The 7536-nt window shown below is 38.4% G+C and overlaps 1 protein-coding gene across 2 annotated transcripts in view; it reads right to left on the bottom strand.

The window, feature by feature from the left end:
• LOC101174771 (sodium/calcium exchanger 1) overlaps window positions 1–4771 on the bottom strand; it is a 130166-nt gene extending 125395 nt beyond the window's left edge. For both annotated transcript variants that reach the window (XM_011484261.3, XM_011484260.3), the window contains exon 1: window positions 4175–4771. The gene's annotated coding sequence lies outside the window, so the exon portion shown is untranslated. The remainder of the gene's footprint in view (window positions 1–4174) is intronic.
• Between the last annotated feature and the right edge of the window lie 2765 nt (window positions 4772–7536).

The following is a 7536-nucleotide window of genomic DNA, read 5'->3' on the forward strand; positions in this document are numbered from 1 at the left end:
ATCTCTTCACGAACTTTAAAAACGAGTGAAATTATGTCATTTACTGGAAACACTGGGTTTTCCAAAGGGTGTTGCGGCTCCCTGTGTTTTAATTTCTGCAGGAAACTGATCCAAATGGCTCTTTGAGTGGTAAAGGTTGCCAACCCCTGCCCTTTACAGAAGGTGATGGTATAAACTATTTCTACAAGGGGTGCATTTTTACAAAAGGCTTAAAGCTAAATGCACATTTGATTATTTCATCGTCTAGTAGATCACATGTGGTTTGAAATTTACGCTGTGACCTGACATTTACAGCAACTGACTGAAGCACAGGTTGTCACATAACTGACATGACAAAATCTCTTCACTATGTTTGATATATCAATGTGTACATATATATTTCTTTGATTGTTTGTCTCCTTTTCTTTGTTTCTTTGTTTTTGATTGTTTAAATTAAACCAATTCCTACAGTCTTGGAAATTTTTGTCCCAGCATGTTTAGCAATCATCCATCCCCTAATCCCTTTCAGAGCTAGGGGAATGCTGGAGCCTATCCTAACCACTAGTGGGCGAAGGCTGGGCATACCCTGCAGGGTTCGCCAGTTCATCACAGGGCTGTTTAGGAGTCAAACCCAATTCCAACTGCACCAGTCAATTGATCATGACCCAAAACAAAAAAGAAAAGGCAACAGAGGTTGCCACCTGTTTTAATGTCACAGCAGGTTTTTGATAGTAGACTGACAAGTTGACATTCACATCCTTAGGTCTGGCAACCAGTCAGCTTTATTGCTGCCGGCCAGCAGTGCTCTTCACTTAAAAAAAATTCTTGACTGCAGAAGGATGTTCTCTGTGATCTGGAAGTGTTTGACCAGCACAGTGGAGAGAACACACAGCTTCTTTGACTCTCTCTGGAGCATTTAGTCTTGAACACACAGCTTTGTTGTCAATGTTTTCTACCAAAAGCCTTATGTACAACAGGGAGGACCTCATGTGTTACAGCTGATGAGGGTCTTTTTGTCAAAATCCAATACGTCAAAATCTGCATAAAACCTGTCTAATAAAACTCTGTGACAATTTATTGAAGCTGGGAGATATAGAACGAGGAAAAACAGCACAACCCCACAATAGTTTTTGTAATTTTATGGTTTTAGTAGTGGGTTTGTTCAACATAAAGAAGACATGCTGGTGTTTTTTTTAGCTCGGTTTCTTATAATGTCTTGCATTTACCATTGAGAAAAAGAAACGTTTATTAAAGGCTTTATTTAATTTCGTCTTGAGGTTGATTTACTAATTTAAACTGAGAGTGTTTTGTTTAGCAGCCAATACCATTTGTATAAAGAAATAAATTAATTGCTTGCAGTATTCATAAGGTGCTCCCTTTTCATTTAGTAAAATTTTTTAGAAGCACTTAATGAAAAATATTGATGTATATTTCTAGTGAGACTGTTTTAATGATACTCAGTTGCTTCTCTTTCATATTTTTAATCATGTAAATCCATCATTATGCAGATTCACCTTTAAAAGTGGCAGAGATGTTTGACCCAAGGGTTGCTGGTTCAGATCTGGGTATCAAAGCTGGAACAGATGCCCAGAAGTGTTTGTGCCACTTTGATCAATTGTAGTGCATTTGACCCTAATGGGCTCCATGGAGCAACTCAAGATCTGTAGCTGTCCAGGCAGCTTTCATGTCCAAATGTTGAAATTATTACTATCACAGATAAAAAAGGTCAATAAGAAACCAAACAGGATTTACATATTTTAGTATCACTTGTCAAATTCTTTGACTACCATATGTCTTCAACTATTTAAGCAAAAGCGGCTTTGTGTTGTTATGCAACACTTTACTACAGTCATATAGTGTTGCATCTCTGTGCAAAGCCGATACGAAAAGCTGCTTTTCTTTGCATCAGAACCAGCTGATTCACGTTGATCACGTAAACAGTCGCTGATTTACAGTATGTCAAAGAGTGTGGATTATTTAGGTGTCATCCTCAGTGTTAAAGAGTTAAATATTGATACCTGTGTCTAAAGAATAACATCTGCACATCTGCCACTAACACTGACACTGACACTGAGTGTTGGTACAAAGCCCAAATGTGCTCCAGCTTTTCCTCTAACTGGCTAATAAGTTCATTCTTTTTTCTTACATATAAAAATATAGAGATCTATTCTGCATTTTAAATCTAATGCAGGTAGCTGCAACAATTAGAGAGAACTGATTTTATATCACTTTTCTAATTTCCCCCAATACAGTATTTTTTTTTGGACATAATTGTTTAAGCACTTGAAGTTCATATAGGTCAGTTTGGTCTAGTTTGGAAGGGCTTTTGTGCTGGGGTTATTATGCAATCTCCCATCCATCTGTACAGTCTGTGCTGAGGGTGACAACATAGGGATCGCACACAATCAACTTTATATAGTTGGTAAATGGTGGTGGATGGGGAGTCCACGGCAACCACACAAATACACAAGTCTTTTGCAGAAGAACTTTACCTTAAAGGTACTTATTGCCACACAACGTCAGCATAAAAGGCTTGATGACAAACAGCATGTGTGGTCAGCTTCCACTTTTATTCTCTTGTTTTGATTATTAGGGATTTAACATTAGTATTTGTGCATACTTATACTGTGACATTTTAACATTTACTATTTAAATATGTGAAAATAGATGATATATAGTCAGATTTAGAGGAGATTTGCATAATTGATGTGTGCCAGGATATTATGAGCCATTTTCCTCAGTATTGGCTGAACCAAACCTGTCCATGTTGTTGGACACGACTACTTGCTGTGAGCAGTAATCCCCTTTAGAGTGGTACGCATCTTGGATTTGCATAAAATGTGCCTTTATAGAAAGTTTTTTAGTAATAAAACGGAAGAAGTGTGTTAAAACAAGTGCACCTCAGAATGGTAACTAAACGTCGAGTAATCATGTAGGTGTTCAGAAAAATTACAGAAATAAAAAAAAAATTAGTGTTTGATTTCATCGTCCATCTTATCCGCCTACTCTGACTTCTTATGTAATGCCATAGCTTGCCACCATTGCACTGCAGTGACTATCATGCTAGAAAAGTTGTGTACATTGCATCGACTTTCAAAACAGTGAGTGACCCCCCCAAAAGATAAACCCACATTAAGGGAAAATACAGTTAATTTAGTACAGATTCTCAGAACATTGATGCTTAAGCATCACTACTGGAAACAAACACAAGAACCCTTAAATTTGTTTTTTCTTTAATTATTTTCCTGAATGAACATTTCATTCATTGTGTTTCAGACTTTCATGTGATGACTGTCAAACAAGGATTAAGATGAGCTGGAGAAGACAGGGCTGCAAATCCAAGCTCTTATTTGGTTTCACATGAAGCCCTTTCTGTGTCAACCCTGATTTAGTGACACCTTTAAAATCTGGCGTGTGTGCTTCTGTCATTAAACGGCTCAACATGTGACAGGCGATTGGGTTTTTACAGAGAAGAATATTGATGCGTAAAGTCCACTAAGGTATGCATTTTTATTTTTATGAATATTATTATTATTTCCGAGCATCTCGCTCATTACTTAAGACACTGCGGTTCTCTTCACCATCCCAATTGAACTGCACAGTTTGGCGCAAAGGATGAGGGGCCTGCAAAAAATGCGCAAATGTGTCGCCTTAATGCATGCTCCTTGCTTTGGACAGCCACAGGCGCTGCGCACCCTGGACAACTTTCCCACTCAATGCCAAAGAAACCGTAGGAGCGCGGTTATCTGGACGTGATCCGAATCTGTAAGTCACTCCTCTATAAATAGGTGAGGCTGCTCTTAAACATGCGAGGAGCAAAGTAGTAAAAGGGGAGCAGATCGGAAGGAAACAAGGGGGAAAGCCCCCGGAGCGTAAAACATCAGTCTCTCACTTTTTTTTAAACCTGCTGTTCAGGTTTTTGTTTTTCGAAAAAAATTGTGACTGCAGTTGAAAGCTCCCTCTGTGAACATCACAAAATCGTAAAATATGAAAAGCGCGCGCAGCGCGCCGGGCGAGGACTGCCTCCACAAACGCATCGGACGCCTGGTGCCTCCGGAGCTCCTTGGGGCTCCTAGATCAGAGAGTCTTCCTCACCCTGGCATCCCACTCAGCCCGCCTTCAGAACTTGCTTGCCCCAAACAATTCACGGATCCCCGCATTCATGGAGCACCCAGGAAGCCGCATCATGTCCTACCTTTATGATCGTGTCCTCGATCCACAGACGACCAGTCAGGAACAGCTCAAATCAGTGTTTTTCAGCTCTTCTTGTTGTGGTCCAAGCAGGCAGAAGGAGTGCCGGGAGGAGGAGGAGTGGTAGTCGAGGTAAAAGCCAGCAGTTTGGGAACGGTAATGGAGACGCAGGGAGGTCTTATACGCCAGCCAAGACGGCGTTTCCACCAACCGAGACGCACAAAGGGAGGGCAGAGTGGTCCGGATTCCCATGCACAGACAGTTTTTTATCTGCTATTATGCTCTGCCCTTGCCTACTCCTCTTTTCCATTAAGACCTGTGTGACCTGTATGATCGAATGACCGGAGCGGTGCTTCATCAGCAGACCCGCATTCGCTGGATCGAGGCGCGCAGCGCAGCGGACTTCTTCCTCATTCTTCCCTTGTGCCCTGTCCCCCCCTCGCTCCGCGCAGAGAAAGAGAGTGAGTGTGTGTGTGAGAGAGCAGGTCTCTCCTTTCGTCTGTTTCCCTCACACACACCAACCGAGGATCAACTCACCCTCTTCCTCCGACTCCACCCCTCCTTGAGCGCGCGTCTCCTTTGGTGCGTGTCCACTCACAAAACCCTCATCATCATACTTTACTTGTCTGCACACCTCTAACACCTTTTCTACAATGGAATGGTACCACAATGTCTCCATTCAACTACCCTGTTTATGGTGACTGGCAGAACTGAAGGTTGGTTAATGTGAAAATAAATATGATATATGGTTGGCATATATAAAGAAAGTTAGGCTTACATTTGCGTTTCCAAGTATTTCTTTATTCATATAGCTGTGAATCAGGAGCAGAAGAAAAGAAAAACGCTCCATACCGATGCATCCACTTGGAGACAATTAAATCCATGTATGTCTTTGTTTCCCTCATCCAAGCTGGCATCTGACTCAAAACTCCATGACTGCATTGTTCCAATATTGCTCGCCTTTTTTTGCTGCGCCAGTAATGTTAGGTTGGGGTTGTGAGGGGCTGTAAGCCTACGAGAGAGTACATACACAAAAGGAAAATGGGAAATGAAATGGGCTTACTCTGGGCTAATGATCAACTCAGAGGCGAAATTTGTGATGAAATACTGCTGCTCTGCTGAAACGGTCCTAAAAAAACTTTTTTTTTTTTGCCTAAAAACGTCAAACATAATTTCGAAAACACTTTGAACGCTTTTACAATAGATCAAAAGATGATTGGACTGGTATTTCAATGCCCTTTCTGCCCAAAGCCACAATTGTCTAATTTTAACTAAGTTGCACATCATAACATTGGAGTTACCTCAAAAATCTTGTTTTAATCATTATTGCAAACTATTTCTCGACTTTTAACAATATTCAGGTAGTAGGTTTCCTCTTAGACAGAAGCCTTCAGTCAAAGTTCACTTCTTATTGCGTTTTATGACAGGTGTCACTTTTTCCCTTCTGGGTTTATTACTGAGGTGTTGTGACAGGGCCAAATGGATTTATTTATGGCAACAACAACAAAATAATAATAAAAACATCACAAAGACCTTTAAGCCCTGGGGTGTCTAAACAGATCAAACATGTAAGGAAAACGTGTATTATTGTCAGAACCTAAAATATGTCAAAACTTTAATTTTTTATGCAGTTGGCAGAATTGGATGTTGGAATATTTATTAATTTCCTGCACTTCCACTAGATATGATAGAGAGATTTCTTTTTTAACTTTTTGTCTTAATAATCAAGCAGGTACAAAAATCAGATGTAGAAAAAAAGATGACTTATTTAGACTGAGTCGTAGTTGTCTCTGAACTTTTATGCAGTAGCCCTCATATCTGTGTTACACTAAACTTGTGATTTTCCTAAACATTTAACCCGAAATGCAAGAATGACCTCAGTTTTCCCCAAGTGTGTCAAAAAAAAACATGTAAAAAATGATTGTATTGTTGTGCAATTGTTTTTAGTTTGGGTAGATTAAATCTTTTTGGTGTTTTCTTTCAGGAAAATAAACAATAATTTCAATATTTTTGTGTTTTCTGAATGAAATAAAAACTAATCTTTGAATCCTGAACATTTCTGACCATTTGAAGAACAGTTGGAAGTTATTTGGACAACAGACTTTTTTTTAAATCCGAGTTGAAATCAAGCTATATTTGCATTTATGACACATCTATGTTTTTTTAATCATTACATGTTATTTGCTTAGACAAATCTCACACTAAAGAGGTTGTTTTATTGGACTTTTTTTTTATGACTCTATTGTGTTACTGAGTTGTGGTTTTTTCCACTCTTCTTTCCAACACTTCAAAAATTAGGTTTGTTGTTGGAAGAAAGCTTGTATTTGACCCCTCATGGTTATCAAGACCACTAAAGCAGTTCTTGCTAAATCTCTGTATTTCACGTGTTTAATATTCAAATGACTTTACTCAGATTTAACTTTGTTCCAGCCAAGGTAACCACAAAACACATTTAGATGTCTTATTCAAGAGATGAATTTATCTGGGACGAGCATTGTGACATCTCTCAGGAATTTGCAGTTTTGATTACTAAAAAAAACAAGGAGTAATGGCCAGAATATGGTCCACCACAGGTCTGTTTATTACCTCATGTGAAGATTTTATTACATATACCTTAACACCATTCCACTGTTCTTTCTGTTGCAAACGAGGCACAAACATTTCTTAGAGAGGAAGAAAAACATAAATACAATGGAACGCACAGCTAAGATGTAACGGTTCCGTGTGATGCCTAAAAGTTTGTAAATCACAATTTAAAAGAATCCAATTGAAATTCCACAGGAAATGGAGACAGATTATATTTGACTCATATGGTAGTTATAGTTACAATTAAAAAAATACAATGTAAAACGTTTTCAAAAGTATTTAAATGATTTTTTTTAATCAATTGTTTGTTTTGTTTCAGTCATTCCTGAAATATTAAGTATGACATAATTAACATAATGGAGTAAATACTTTTTTCTTGCATCTCATTCAAACAGGCAATGGGCTTTACAAGTCCTTTTATTCTGAAAGGTACATTAATTTTTTTAAACACATTGTCTGATCTGACACAAGAATGTATTTCCTGGTTTTACCCATTTGCTTGCACAGTGCTATTTTTGTTTTTGAGTATTTACACACACAAAAAAAAGAGAAACAGGTTAAATTAAACTGAATAATATGTGGAACTTTTTGGCTGTTTACCAAAGGGGAAAAAGAAAAGAATAAAAAAAAGTGACAAAAAAGACATACACATAAGAGAAGAAAACATCACCTTCCAGCTCATACTAAAGAACTAGCACGTTACGAACGACAAAAGGCTAATTTGTAAAGATTGAGAAACTCAGTCAGGCTAATCAATAATTATCTCAACTCATATAATTG

This window comes from Oryzias latipes, chromosome 15 (genome assembly GCF_002234675.1).
Source record: "Oryzias latipes chromosome 15, ASM223467v1".
Lineage (NCBI taxonomy): Eukaryota > Metazoa > Chordata > Actinopteri > Beloniformes > Adrianichthyidae > Oryzias > Oryzias latipes.